This window comes from Rana temporaria, chromosome 4 (genome assembly GCF_905171775.1).
Source record: "Rana temporaria chromosome 4, aRanTem1.1, whole genome shotgun sequence".
Classification (NCBI taxonomy): domain Eukaryota; kingdom Metazoa; phylum Chordata; class Amphibia; order Anura; family Ranidae; genus Rana; species Rana temporaria.
Window position 1 is genome coordinate 45,512,388 of NC_053492.1, and position 16,061 is coordinate 45,528,448.

General features: G+C 46.5%; 1 protein-coding gene across 2 annotated transcripts in view; it reads left to right on the forward strand.

Moving 5' to 3' along the window:
• Positions 1–16,061, forward strand: part of LOC120936189 (squalene synthase-like) — a 69,566-nt gene that overhangs the window by 35,923 nt on the left and 17,582 nt on the right. The window lies entirely within an intron of this gene.

Consider the following 16,061-nt stretch of genomic DNA (forward strand, 5'->3'; position numbering starts at 1 on the left):
GGAGGGAGACTGGGGGAGTTCCTCCCACAATGGACCAGTTCGACTTCAAGCCTGTTCATTCTGGATATCATAAGGAACAGTTAGATTGGAGTTTGATTCGGTTCCCCCCTCAATGTTTCAGCTTACCCAGCTGCCCAGAGACCGGGAAAAAGCGAAAGCTTTACGTCGGTCTATTAGGGGATCTAGTGGATCAAAAAGTCCTGATTCAGGTACCCCCAGAAGGAGCAGGGTCAGGGTGTATATTCCCATGTGTGTGTTGTGAAAAAACCTTCAGGGAAGTTCAGGTTAATCCTTAATCTCCGCCCCCTGAACAAGTTTGTAAGGTACAAGCGATTCAGGATGGAGTCAATATTTACAGTGACAAACATCCTGTTTCCAGGCTATTTCGTGGCCACAGTAGACCTCAGGTATGTCTACTTGCATATCCCCATACATCAGGAATTTCAAAAGTTCCTCAGGTTGGCGGTCCAAATAAATTCAGAAGTTCTGCACTACCAGTTCCGGGCACTGCCTTTCGGTCTGTCCTCTTCGCCAAGAATCTTTATGAAGGTTCTAGCAGAGGCCCTGTGTTGGACATATGCAACAAACTATAGCTTAGAATATATATATATATATATATATATATATATATATATATATATATATATATATATATATATATATATATATATATATATATATATATATATATATATATATATATATATATATATATATATATATATATATATATATATATATATTCTAATCTATCAGATGCAGTTTAGATAAAGGACACAAGATGTCACTAGTGATCATTGATATGATAGACTGTGTTCTTTATGATATGTTGTGTTTTCTGTATCACAATGATGTACTCGTTAGTTTTCTCTTCCTGCTTGTAATCTGTGGCCCGGATTCAAGAAGCAATTGCGCCTGTGTAACCATAGTTACACAGCGCAATTGCTTACTTGCCCCGGCGTAACGAATGCTCCTGATTCAGGAACCTCGTTACGCCGACTGCAGCCTAAGATATGCGCGGCATAAGGCTCTTATGCCCGCATATCTTAGGCTGCATTCTTGCGATGGCCGCTAGGTGGCGTTCCCGTTGTGCTCAGCGTATAGTATGCAAATTGCATACTAACGCCGATTCACAACGTTACGCGAGCCCTGCGTACGCAGTTTACGTACGGCGTTTTTCGCGTAAGGCTGCCCCTGCTATTAGCAGGGGCAGCCAATGTTACGTATACCCGTCGTTCCCGCGTCGCGAAATTAGAATTTTACGTAGTTTGCGTAAGTGATTCGTGAATGGCGCTGGACGCCATTCACGTTCACTTTGAAGCAAATGATGTCCTTGCGACGTCATTTGCCGCAATGCACGTCGGGAAAGTTTCCCGACGGAGCATGCGCTCTACGATCGGCGTGGGAACGCGCCTAATTTAAATGATTCCCGCCCCCTACGGGATCATTTAAATTGCGCGCGCTTACGCCGGGCATTTTGCCAGCGCGCCCACGCAATTTACGGAGCTACTGCTCCATGAATCAAGGGCAGCGCAGTAAATTTGCGGGGGCGCAGGGCAAAAACGTTGCCCTGCGCCTCCGTAAAAAATGCGCAAATCTACCTGAATCCGGGCCTGTGTGTTCTTCTTGCCATGAGGCAGAGAGACATCTTTGTCTGCCTGATGATCCTACAATAAACAAGCCAGTTCCTGTTACTACAGAATATGTCTGATCTGAATTAGACTCCGCTGCACTTATCCATCATACTCTGCAACAGGTTATGGGCCCAGAGTCCGGATAAAGTCTTATGACCAGGTGCGGCCTAAGCAGAACAAAAGCCTGAACGGAAGACAGCGTGGCTGATGCGGAGATCGACATAAAGAAGCTTTCCAGTGACATCTCCTATAGACAAGTAAGACTGTTTATATATAAAGGAGGGATAAAATGGCCGGAAACTCAGAGCTTAAACTCTCAGTGGCAAAGCTGAATAATGACAATTACCAGCTATGGAAGTTTAAAGTGGAAATGCTGTTATCCAGAGATGACTTGTGGGAGGTTACCACTACAGACAGACAACAGGATAATAATCAGGACTGGGACAAGAAAAAAACAAGCACGTGCCACAATAAGTTTACTAGTAGAAGATGATCAGCTCATTCATATACGCAATGAGGACACAGCGAAAGGCATGTGGGATATACTGAAAAGACTGCAACAAGCTGTTTATGCTGCGTAAACTTTACAAAATGAGACTTGGCAGAGAACAGGACATGCAGGAGCATATAAACGCAATGCTGGAAGTGATTGCGCAACTCAGATCAATCGGAAGAACATAACAGACAGTCACATTGCAGCCATGTTGTGATGCAGTTTACCTGATACATACACTGCACTAATAAATGCACTGGAGACACGAGCCAAAACAGATTTGAAGGTAGCATTTGTAAAAACCAGGCTCATAGACGAGTATCAGAGAAGAAAGGAATTAATGCATGACTCCACAGAAACCGACACCAGCACCGCTCGTAAAGCTACAGACGCAAGATTACACAGAAAATAAACCAGAGTGTGTTTCAGATGCCACAAGCAGGGACACATAAAGAAAGACTGTACTATATGGAGAGCAGAGCAAATGAGACAACATCCCTCTTATGCTAAACAAAAGGTCAAAACCACAATCCATGACCCAAGGGAAGGCAACTGGAATGCCACATTTAAAGTGACAGGCAACAATAAATGCCAAGACTGGTGCATCGATTCAGGAGCAACCAGTCACATGACGAGTGATAGTTTCTTCACAGAACTTGATCTGAACAACAAAGAAAGTATTTACCTTGCAGATGGAAGCAAGATACATGCAGAAGGATGTGGGCACGGAACCCTTGTATGCCTTGATGATGCAGGACACAATTTAACCATACCAGTGAAAGATGTACTTTATGTTCCTAATCTAGAAGGAGGACTCTTATCTGTGAAACATCTAACAGCCAGAGGACTCGCTGTGAAATTCCAAGGTGACAAGTGTTCCATTCTAAACGGGAAACAGACAATAGCAAGTGCCAAGCTGGATGATCATCTATATCATCTCGACACAGTGAAGGAAAAGGTGAGACTATGTACACACAAGCACAATGACTGTATACATAAATGGCACAGATGTCTAGGTCACAGACACCCAGAATGCATACAGGAACTACAGAGGAGGAATATGACAAGGGATCTGATAATATCCCCTTGTCCAGTCACTATCAAATGTGAGTGTTGCATCAAATCCAAAGCTACAAGAGCAACACTTCCCAAAGTCAGTCAAAAGAGAGCTTCAAGACCACTTGACTTGGTTCACAGTGACGTGTGTGTGTGGTCCCCTAAACCCACCAACACCTGGAGGCAACAGGTACATAGTGACTTTCATAGACGACTATTCAAGATATACAGTCACCTACCTAATGCAACACAAGAGTGAAGTTTTCGACAAATTACAAGACTATGTAACAAAGACAAGTAACAAGTTTCAGAGGAAGCCTCTCATACTCCGGAGCGATAATGGAGGTGAATTCACAGGAGGTAAGATACAAGAATACTTAAAGGCACGGAATAGAACATCAAAATACAGTTCCGTATTCACCAGAACAAAATGGAGTAGCTGAAAGAAAGGATAGAACTCTGACCGAAATGATCAGATGTATGCTGACAGATTCTGGGCTACCACAAAAATACTGGGGTGAGGCAGTAATGACAGCTACATATTTGCAGAACAGACTTCTTTCCAGAACAGTGGAGAAAACCCCATATGAACTATGGCACAATGAGAAACCAAGTGTAAAACATCTAAGAGTTTTTGGATGCAAAGCATTTGTCTACATACCTGAAGAAAAACGCACCAAGCTCCAAAACAGAGCAATTGAAGGTATCTTCGTTGGATACAGTGACAATGTCAAGGGTTACAGAATCCTAGATCCCAAAACAGCCAAGGTTACCATTAGCGACAGCGTAACTTTTGTTGAAGATTAAGAGACAATGTAATGACAACAGTAGAAGCAAGAATACAAGAGAATACTGACATTGACCAGCCCATCTCTGTAACTTCTGAACAAACAGTTGACGTGAGCGTAGACTCAACCAGTACTGAAGAGCAGACACAAGAAGGCTCAGACAAAAAAATGAGACGGTCAACAAGGGAAAACAAAGGTAAACCACCTATACATCTCTCATACAAAGCAAGTACTGCCAGTATCAACGAACCTGTGTAAAATGGGAAGACATATCTCAACTTTCAGAACAAGAAGCAACTAAATGGATAAAGGCTGCTGAGGAAGAGATAAAATCCATGCATGACACTAAAACATGGACACTTACAGAACTACCACCCGGAAGGAAAGCCATAGGCTGTAAATGGACTTTTAAAGTGAAATACAATGCAGATGGCACAATTGAACGATACAAAGCAAGACTAGTAGCCAAAGGCTATTCTCAAAAATATGGAGAGGACTACGATGAGACATTTGCACCAGTAGTCAAGCACACTACAATACGGACTTTACTGACAGTAGCCGTCATAAGGAAAATGCAAGTGAAACATTTTGATGTGAAAACCGCGTTTCTACATGGCGATTTAACAGAAGAAATCTACATGGAACAACCGCCAGGATTCAAAGATGAACAAAGGTCAGACCTAGTATGCAAACTTTGCAGGAGTATATATGGCCTAAAGCAAGCCGCCAGAGCGTGGAATATAAAAATAAATGAAGTGCTTACAGATCAAAACTTTCAAAGGAGCAAAGCAGACCCCTGCTTATACACAAAGAAATTGGCAAACAGATGGATCTATTTGCTTATTTATGTGGATGATATTCTGATTTGTTTTGAGCAAGAAGGGGATGAAGCAGAAATACTTGAAAAGCTAAATCAGCACTTTGACACTAAAGACCTCGGCAACATAAATAATTACCTCGGCATCCAGATCGAGAGAGAGAAAGATGGCAGCTTTCTTCTGAATCAAAGACACAAAATACAAGAAATAATTGAAACTTTTGGAATGGAAGACGCCAAACCAGTGAAATCTCCCATGGAAACCAACTACCTAAAGGAGATGAAATGTCAAGATAACCCATTACCAACTAATACTCAATACAGGAAAGCAATAGGGAAATTGCTGTACCTTACCACAGCTACAAGGCTTGACATTGCAGCAACAGTTGGAATCCTATGCAGAAAGGTTTCAATACCAAATCAAAAGGACTGGAATGCTGTAAAGCGAATCATTTGCTATCTTAAAGGGACTTTGCACTACAAGCTCAAGTTACCAGCAAGCGATGAAAGCACCTTAACAGGCTATGTGGATGCTGACTGGGCGGGAGACACCAATGACAGAAAATCTACCAGTGGTTACTTATTTTTCCTGTCAGGAGGCGCCATCAGTTGGACTAGTAAGAAGCAACTGACTGTTTCACTGTCATCTACTGAAGCAGAATACATTGCTGCAGCGGAAGCAAGCAAAGAAGTTTTATATGGCTGAGACAGCTATTAACAGATTTAGGTCAACCACAGTTGGGACCAACAGAAATCTATGAGGACAATCAAGGATGCATTGGATTTGCACATACGGAAGGAGTTAATTCAAGAACCAAGCACATTGATGTGAAGTTTCACTTTCTTAGGGATCTTCAAGAGCAAGGTCTTCTTGAGTTACTTTATTGCCCAACAGAGGAAATGACGGCAGACATCCTTACAAAGCCTCTGACCGCCGAAAGACATTCAAAGCTTACGAAGAAGATAGGTTTAATGGACTAAGCCTCAGTTTGTTGAGAAGGGGTGTTGGATATATGCAACAAACTATAGCTTAGAAATATATCAGATGCAGTTTAGATAAAGGACACAAGATGTCGCTAGTGATCATTGATATGATGTGTTCTTTATGATATGTTGTGTTTTCTGTATCACAGTGATGTACTCGTTGGTTTTCTCTTCCTGCTTGTAATCTGTGTGTTCTTCTTGCCATGAGGCAGAGAGACATCTTTGTCTGCCTGATGATCCTACAATAAACAAGCCAGTTTCTGTTACTACAGAATATGTCTGATCTGAATTAGACTCTGCTGCACTTATCCATCATACTCTGCAACACCCTGGCCCCGCTGAGAGTCAAAAGCCATTACGGTGATCCCCTACCTGGACGATCTCCTGTTTGTCGCCCCATCTTTTCACCAACTAGAGGGAGACCTACAGGAGGCCCAGAGTTTCCTACTATCTCTGGGGTGGTTAATCAACCAGGACAAATCTGAAAGTGGATCAGGCAGTAGCCCAACTTCAAACCAATCAGGTATCCCTAATTAAAGAGAGGTTATGAGGGTACTGGGTTTGATGTCGTCCTGCTTCCCAGAAGTTCCTTGGGCAAGGCTTCATCAGCACCCTCTACAGAGTCTCATGTTGAGTCACTGGGATGGCAGAAAAAGCCTAGATCAATCTGTGCTCCTTTCAGCCAAGGTCAAAAGGACTTTATGGTGGTGGCGAGTTTATCGCAACCTGGAGAAGGGTCTGTCCTGGGCCAGGCCTACGGCCATAGTGGTGACAACCGACGCCAGTGCATTGGGTTGGGGGGCCCATCTGGAGGAAGCCTTAGCCCAGGGAGCCTGGTCACCAGTAGAGGCTTGTCGAGCTTTTAGCGATTCTGAGGGCTATAGATGCTTTCCAATCCCAGATAGTTGGGACAGCATCTACAGGTGCGGACAGACAATGCGGCGGCTGTCGCATATGCAAACAAACAGGAGGGCACAAGTATCCCCGCCCTTCAGGCCATAGCGAACAAGATTCTGTGTAGGGCCGAGGTAAATCTGTCCTCTGTCAGCTTGAACCATTTGTCATCTCCAGCATCAGATAATGAGTCCAGGTCAGAAGTGTCATACTCAGCAGGCAAACACACACACTCTTCAGCAAAGGTACTGACCTTGTCATGTTTGCAAAAGGGTAGGCCTCTACCACAGCCGTGGGAGACCTGGACGGGGCCCATCTTTCCAATAGCGTCTCAAACAGAGACCACATTGGTAAGCGCTGTCTCCGTTATGGCATCTGCTTCCACAATAGGCACATTCTCTCTGTCATCTGCATCGCTTACCTCCGGTGACACGATTGGGGTAACGGCCGATGGCAGAGTCAGTGTAGACGAGACAGTCACTGTCTCCGGATCAGCAATCGCAGTAGTTGAAAAGGGTTCTGGCCATGGGGCCTCTACTTCCGCGGACACTGTCCCAGTGATCCAGTCCACCTTGTACTCCCGGGGAGATTGTCGGTGGCTCCACTTGGAACAAATAGTTCCGGCACTTCTTGCACCGGGCAAAAGGCAAAATGCGGATGTCCAGCTCCGAACAGCAGGGGCAGGACAATCCGAGGACCTCCACGCTACCACTGGAAAACAAAATGAACTTCCCCTGGGTCCGCATTCGGATTCCAGTATCTGTCAGGGGGACTCCAGCAGTAGCAGACATCGTGTTGACTCCCGGCACAGACATCAGGGGTCGTAGCCTTTCAAATGGCATTGATGGCACAGACATGCTTGCACGTCTCTCTCTCGTGGGCGGGCAATCACTCTGTCCTTTGGCGCCAACTCGCCCTACGTCTCACGCAGGGGTGGATGACTCCTCCCACCTAAGTTCTTTTTCTTACACGTTGCAGGCACACGTGGCTTCGCTGCACCCGCGCTCAACTTCAATGGCGACGTTAACTCCTTCCTCACCAGGCACAGTTTAACACAAAACAATTCCTTAAATTAATGGCGGAATTAAACTTCTGAATTAGGGTATTCGAGGTAAGTCTATCCTCAATGAGCACCCACGTGTAGCATTACCCCCGGAGGAGATGCTGGTTGTTTTGGGTGGCACATTTACCTCGTGGCTCTTCCGAATTCCTAGGGGTGAATGGTGCTTTTAGCAGAAGTAAAGGAATGTCTGCAGCAGGTGCTCTTTGCTGTGCTCTTTATTACCCAGCCAGGTAAAAAAAATAAAACTTGTGGTGAGGAAAGTAAAGTTGAAGCAAGAAAGGAGAATAGCAAATTCAGGTGTAGCAATAGGGAAACAGTCCTGCTCCCACGTGTAACACTTCTCTGCGCCACTCCTGCTTGAGTGGACATAGCGTACCCGGACAGGCCTCTCTCACCGACCTGGCAGCCAGAGTATCACTCAAATATTTGTAGGATAAAGTCTGCCACAGGCCCTCCTGAATGAACTTGATCAAAAATCTCTGCCACAGACCCTCCTGAATGAACGTCAGGGAGACACCTCTGCCACAGGCCCTCTCTGATTGTAGTTACGGAGGCAATCCTCCTTTGGTGAATTATGCCTGGATCTCCTTCTTAATGTCGCCCAGGTACCGACTGACAGGTGATCAATCCTTCAGTGTCTGGCTACCTTGATCCCCAGTGGTTTGTGGAAGCCCTTTTGGATCGCCAGCCGCTCAATGGCGCTCCTCAGACAGACTCTCCACTAAACAGCAATACCGCTTGGGATCCTCAAAAGTGGGAACCCAGTCGCTCACTGGGTCTCCGTTGCTGCTCAGATGTTCCGGGCCAACATGGCCCCGAAACCAGGAACACCACGTGGCACGCACGCCCAGGCCAAGTAGGCACGCACGACCCGGCCAGGTAGGCCATAACGCCGGGGCGCCGTGACTCCACTGCTGCCATCTACTGCACAGGGGTGGGAAGAACACCCCAGCACAGCAGAATGAGCTCACAGCACAGCCAAGCTGAGACAGAGACCCTGTTTTGCACATAACAATTTGGATCAGAGTTTAAAGCGGAGTTCCAACCACAATTGGCATTTTTTAAATGTATGTCCTTTCATCCTGCGTTTTTAAAATATATAAATCCGGTCATTTACTATTTTACAATCCGCATAGATATTCAAAAAAGATAGGGCCAGATTCATAAAGATTTACGACGGGCGTATCAGTAGATACGCCATCGTAAGTCTGAATCCGCGCCGTCGCAACTTTAGGCGTATGCTCAAACTGAGATACGCTTAAATGTTGCTAAGATACGACCGGCGTAAGTCTCCTACGCCATCGTATCTTAACTGCATATTTACGTTGCCCGCTAGGGGCGTGTACGCTGATGTACGCCCGGCCGTCGCAGTAAAGATACGCCATTTACGCAAGGGGTTTTCAGGCGTAAAGATAAACCACCAAAAAGATGGCGCAGCCAATGTTAATTATGGACGTCGGAACCGCGTCAAATTTTTCAAATTTTACGTCGTTTGTGTAACTCGTTCGTGAATGGGGCTGGCCATAATTTACATTCATGTCGGAAGCATTAACGGTTTGCCAACTTCATTTGGAGCATGCACACTGGGATACGTCCACGGACGGCGCATGCGCCGTTCGTTAGAAACGTCAAATACGTGGGGTCACTAGTATTTTGCATAGAACACGCCCCCAACCAGCCTATTTTGAATTAGGCGGGCTTACGCCGGCCCAGTTACACTGCGCCACCGTAAGTTACAGCGCAACTTCTTTGTGAATACAGGACCTGCTGCTCTAACTTACGGCGGCGTAGTGTATCTGAGATACGCTACGCCCGCCGAAATCTACCTGAATCTAGCCCCTAGTTTATAAAACTGTCTACACTGTTGTCATTTAGCTTGTGGGCATTGTTAAGCCTACAAGCACTTACTTCCTGGAAGTCTTGAATGGGGAGTGATAATTGGACAGAGCACTGCATCCTGGGAAATGACACACATTTCCCAGGAGCATTAGAGGGAGATGATGTCAGAATCCTAGGTGATTTCAAAGGCAGATTTCATGGGACCGCATAGCAACAGGCATTTCCAGATTTTTCACTTTTTTAGGTCTAATGAGCACAATAATGGAAACAAAATTTGGGATGGAAACTCCACTTTAACTACTCTGATCTCCCTCTAAATTTAAATAGCATCGGTACTCTAAAGTAACCAGGCGCTACACTTGCAAGAAATAACATATGTGTGTTCTGTGCTCCCCACACCCCCTGAAAACCGGCAGATGAGTAGCTCAGGATACACTTCTCTATCCTGTATGGCACCAAGTACCATCTTGGTAAAACTATACAATATTTGGAGTGACCAAATGGATTGTTTGCCAAATGTCCAACCAATCTTCGGATGTGATGGTTTTGTAGATATGAGCAGGCCCGTCGCTACAGGACAGGCAAAGCAAACAATTGCTTGGGGCCCCGAGCTGGCCTGGGGCCCCCAACTTCCCCTTTCCAGGCTGTAGCATGGCCGAGCTCCTCTTCTTTCCTCCTGTCAGTCCGGCCAAGTACCACGCGGTACAGGAGATTCAGTGTCCTTTTCCCGGCCGGACTGACAGGAAGTGCACACTGGGTGTTCTGCCGAATAAGTTCTGCCCGGGGGATAAGGACCTTCTTTGTACTGCGCATGCGCGACGCCGAGTCTCCGAAAATACGGCAGGACACCTGACTGAAAGGAGGAAGAGGAGCTCGGCCACGCTACAGGTAAGAAGGGGAGTGAGAATAGAACAAAACATGGGGGGGATCTATCATTTCAACCTTGCTTTCCATGGTAAGCCACTATTCTCGCTCTCCAAGACCAGCCCTTTGGCCAGTATACTTCTCATTAAAATTCTACTTGGTGAAACAAACTTAACACAGTGGGGCAGGCTGCCTTTCTGCTATACTTTTACTATGTCACTATGATGACACTAAACTACAGTACTCCGGTTACAGTATGTTTTTCTTTTTTTTACTAAAAAAGTTTAAAGAATTGAATGAAAAAGGATTATTTTTTGTCATCAGTATGTAAAAAAAAAAAATTAAATGCAGCCGTCATATGATGACGTTGCACTACACTGCTGACAATATGTAAAAGAAATTGTGAATAAAATAAAAACACAATCACAAGTTGTAAGAAATGATGCTATATGGTGAGAGTCTCTCAGTGACTGTGAATAGAAAGAAGAGAGCTCACTGGCACAGCTGGGTGCATGGAAAATGATCACAAAATGATAAAATATGAATAAAAGCAATGTGGGAAGCATAAAGATGCTGGCATCTTTATGCTTCCCACATTGCTTTTATTCATATTTTACCATTTTGTGATAACTTTTATTGGCTATATTTACACTGATTTGTAAGATATTTTTATAAATAAAATTCATTGGTTGATCTACACCATATGGAGCCCTCTTTTATATTTCATGCTATGCTGGGGCACTAGTGATTCATCTTGCCCCACCATCACCCCTTCCATCCACCTGGCTGTTGGTTTTCTGCTTGCTGTGGTTCTGCGTGCGCGGGTGGGGGGCCTCCATGTCCATTTTGCTTGGGGCCCCCTAATTCCTTCAAACGGCCCTGGATATGAGTCACTTTGCATGTGGGTCAGATGTATGTTGACCTCATGTCCATATTCCCAAAACGTTCATATCACACGGAACATATGACTGACTGTTTTCAAGTTTGTGTGCGTGTACAGGGGGGTAGAGTTAGGCCTCGTACACACGACAGAGTTTCTCGGCAGAATTCACCGAGAAACTCGGTCAAAACCCGGATTCTGCCGAGAAACTCTGTCGTCTGTACAGTTTTGGCTCGATGGAGCCGCCGAGGAGCTCGACGAGAAAATAGAGAACATGTTCTCTATTTTCTCGTTGTTCAATGGGAGAAGGCGGCCCGCCGAGCTCCTCGGCGGCTTCATCCCAAAACTCGACGTGCCAAGCACGTCGAGTTCCTCTGTCGTGTGTACGGGGCCTAAGAGCATGTTGAAAGAAATGGGAGAGAGACTGTTTGACACTTAGGCAGGCCATAGGTGATGCGATCGCTCGATTTCCCCCACATTCAGTATTGAGGGGAATGCCTCCCGTGGAGCTATTGTGTTCTCCCAGCAGGAGAGCAGTGATTATTGCTAGTGGCTATAGCAGCTGGCAATCGTGTGTAAAAAAAATCAGACAAGCTGGTTGTACCCAAGACAACCGCTTGGCCTGCCCATAGATTGTTTGAATCTTTTACTTCCTTGCTGAGATTCAAACCATCTATGGCTTGAATTCTTTGCAAACTAAGGTGTCCATTTATGAAGCAGCGGAAAATATCCACTGCTCAGTTCTCCGGCATTCAGAGGAGATCGTTCTCCTGTGTGCCTGTTTACGAAGTGGTGTAGATTGTAGATTACTTCTCCTTTTGAGAAGGGAAGCAAACAGTGGAGAATGCCTCTTGGTTCTGTAATCTCATGAGACCTAGTGAGATTACAGTACCAGAAATTCACTGAAACACTCTAGGTGTCTGTTTGTTACGCCACAGTAAATTATCCACTGCTCAGTACACGGACATTGTCCGAGGAGACCGTCCACCTCATGGTACTAAAATGAGTCCCCTCTACATTATAATAAAAAATAAATTGTGTATGTGCGCGCACACCAGGGTCGTCTTTAATTTTGTTTGGGCCCTGGGCAAACATTTTTTGGGCCCCCCTCCTCCATTCTAAGACATACAAAAAAATAGCAGACTCAAATTCAGTTTACTGCAGCAGATCACACAGAGATTGTATTTGTTTGCCAGAGGTTACAGCCTATCCTTACCGCTCACTGGTTGCTAGAGGTTACAACACATAATTTCTGCTTGCCGATTGGTTGCTAGAGGTTACTGCACAATATTAGCGCTCACTGATTGGTTGCTATAGGTTAATGCACGTCATTACCACTCACTGAGCGGTGGAGCAATCCCAAATAATTGAGCAAGTAAAGCGGCACATTAATACACATACTACAGGAGAGGGTCAGAGACTGCGGACATGCTGCACGAGATTACCAGAGACTGCGGACATGCTGCACGAGATTACCAGAGACTGCGGACATGCTGTATTAGATTACCCGTGATTCCTGTGAATTGGGGCCCCGATGACAGACTTTGCAGAGTGCACAGACGACACAGGAGGCTGTATTCGCACGCTAGCCAGCAGAGAAGGGGTGGGGCCGGGAGCTCCACTCAGAGCGGCTGTAGTTAGAGCCAGTGATCAGAGTGGGAGTGTCAGTGGAGCTGCCGGCCCCACCCGGGACTTCTGTATTCCCCAACCAGTATAGAGGGGGCGGGGAAGGGAGCTCCACTGCCGCGCCCACTCCGATCACTGCTTTTACTACAGCCACTCTGCATACAGGCTACATGGGGCGAGGTCATCGTGTCAGTGGAGCTTGTGGCCCCGCCTCCTCACTGCTAGCTAGATCGGGAATACAGCCTCCCGTGTCCTCTGTGCACTACTGCACTCTGCAAAGCCGTCATCGGGGCCCCAATTCACAGGAAGCGTGGGACCCCCTACAAGGATTGGGCCCAGGGCAAGTTCCCCGTTTGCCCTGTGCTAAAGACGGCCTTGGCGCACACACACACACACACACACACACACACACACACACATGGCAGGGGGACATGTTTTGTTGTCTTGGGGGTGGGGGGATGTCTGTTTATAAAACTGAAGATTGCCGCTGATCTCAGTTCATTAACGGTTTATTAAAAATAAATGATTTGGGGGAAAACATGTGCTCCACCGATTTATCTCCGCACACAGACGAGCTGTAACTGACTGACACAGAAACAGCCAGTTTATGAAGGTGCAAACTTAGCACTTTACTGGCGATCTGTGTCTGAATTCACCTGCTCAGAGGTGGTGAATCGGGGAGAGAAGAGAGAATCCCAGGGGAAATTAGGAGGAAGATTATGGACTTCCTTCTACCTCGATCAAATCACTGTTTGTTAGTGTTACAAGGTCTCAGGTGTGAATGGGGAGCAGGTGTGTTAAATTTGGTGTTATCGCTCTCACGCTCATATACTGGTCACTGGAAGTTCAACATGGCACCTCATGGCAAAGAACTCTCTAATGCCGCGTACACACAACCGTTTTTCATGAAGAGAAACATGCAATTTTTTAAATTGGTCATTAAAAACGATCGTGTGTAGGCTCCAGAGCATTTTTCTCGATGTGAAAAATGGGCATTAAAAATTTAGAACATGCTCTAATTTTTCGCGTTGTTTTTCACGTCGCGAAAAACGGTTGTGTGTAGGCTTTAACGACGGAAAAACGTGCATGCTCAGAAGCAAGTTATGAGACAGGAGCACTCGTTCTGGTAAAACTAGCGTAACAGACTCAAAAACATGAAGACTGAAAAGCGCGAATCGTCTCTCACCAAAATTTTACTAACACAAAATCATCAAAAGCTGCCCAAAGGGTGGCGCCATCCGAATGGAACTACCCCTTTATAGTGCCATCATACGCGTTGTACGTCACCGCGCTTTGCTCAATCATTTTTTTTTCTTGATTGTGTGTATGCAAGGCAAGCTTGACAAGAATCGCGTAGAGGAAAAACGTTCTTTCCATGACATTAAATGGCCTAGGCTATAAGAAGATTGCCAAGACCCTGAAACTGAGCTACGGCACTGTGGCCAAGACCAAACAGCGGTTTAACCAGTGGCGGCTGGTGCTCAAAATTTTTGGGGGGGCGCAAACGGAAAAAAAAAAAAACAATTGCAGCCTCACTGTACCTATCAATTGTCACCACTGTGCCATGCCATCAAATGCAGTCACTGTGCCATCAAAACGCAACCACTGTGCCATCAAAACGCAGCCACTGTGCCATGCCATCAAAACGCAGCCACCGTGCCATCAAAACGCAGCCACTGTGCCATGCCATCAAAACGCAACCACTGTGCCATGCCATCAAAACGCAGCCACTGTGCCATGCCATCAAAACGCAGCCACTGTGCCATGCCATCAAAACGCAGCCACCGTGCCATCAAAACGCAGCCACTGTGCCATGCCATCAAAACGCAGCCACTGTGCCATGCCATCAAAACGCAGCCACCGTGCCATCAAAACGCAGTCACTGTGCCATGCCATCAAAACGCAGCCACCGTGCCATGCCATCAAAACACAGCCACTGTGCCATACCATCAAACGCAGCTACTGTGCCATCAATTGTCACCACTATGCCATCAAACACAGCCCCCAATTGTCGCCACTGTGCCCCCAATTGTCGCCACTGTGCCCCCAATTGTCGCCACTGTGCCCCAATTGTCGCCACTGTGCCCCCACTTGTAGCCACTGTGCCCAGTACCCCCCCGCACTTGCCTTTATGGCTTCTACGTCCCTCGATGTCCCTCGTCCCGCCCTCGATGACGCTTCAGCCAATCAGGTTACCTGATTGGCTGAGACGCCTGTCAGTCTTATCCTCGGGCGTATGGCCGGTACGCCCCGAGGATGAGCTTCAGGAAGCCGACTACAGCCTCAGGGCTGTACTCGGACAGCCTATCAGGGCCGCTGGCCCTGATAGGCACTTCCACACAGCCAGTCAGCTGCCGCTATTCAGCTGACCGGCGCTCAACTTCCGGCCAGCTGAATAGTGGACGGCAGCGGCGAAAATATACAGATTCATACAGTGTATGAATCTGTATATTTTACTGGCTGTGAGCGAGCCAGAGGGGGCGGCGCTCCTGCGTCCCTATGGACGCACCGCCACTGGGTTTAACAGGACAGGTTCCACTGAGAACAGTCCTTGCCATGGTCGACCAAAGAAGTTTGAGTGCATGTGCTCAGCGTCATCCAGAGGTTGTCTTTGGGAAATAGACATATGAGCACTGCCAGCATTGCTGCAGAGGTTGGGGGGGGATGGGGGTCAGACCATAAGCTGCACACTGCGTCAAATTGGTCTGCATGGCTGTCGTCCCAGAAGCAAGCCTCTTCTGAGAGGATGCACAAAGCCCTAAAATGGTTTGCTGAAGACAATGAACATGGATTACTGGAAACATGTTCTGTAGCCTGATGAGACCAAGATAAACTTGATGGTGTCAAACATGTGTGGAGGCAACCAGGTGAGGAGTACAAAGACAAGTGTCTTGCCTACAGTCAAGCATGGTGGTGGGAGTGTCATGGTCTGGGGCTGCATGAGTGCTGCCCACACTGTGGAGCTACAGTTCATTAAGGAAACCATGGATGCCAACATGTACTGTGACATACTGAAGCAGAGCATGATCCCCCTATCTTGGGAGATTTGGCCGCAGGGCAGTATTCCAACATAATGACCCCAAATGGCTCCAAAACAACAATTGCCTTGCTAAAGAAGCTGAG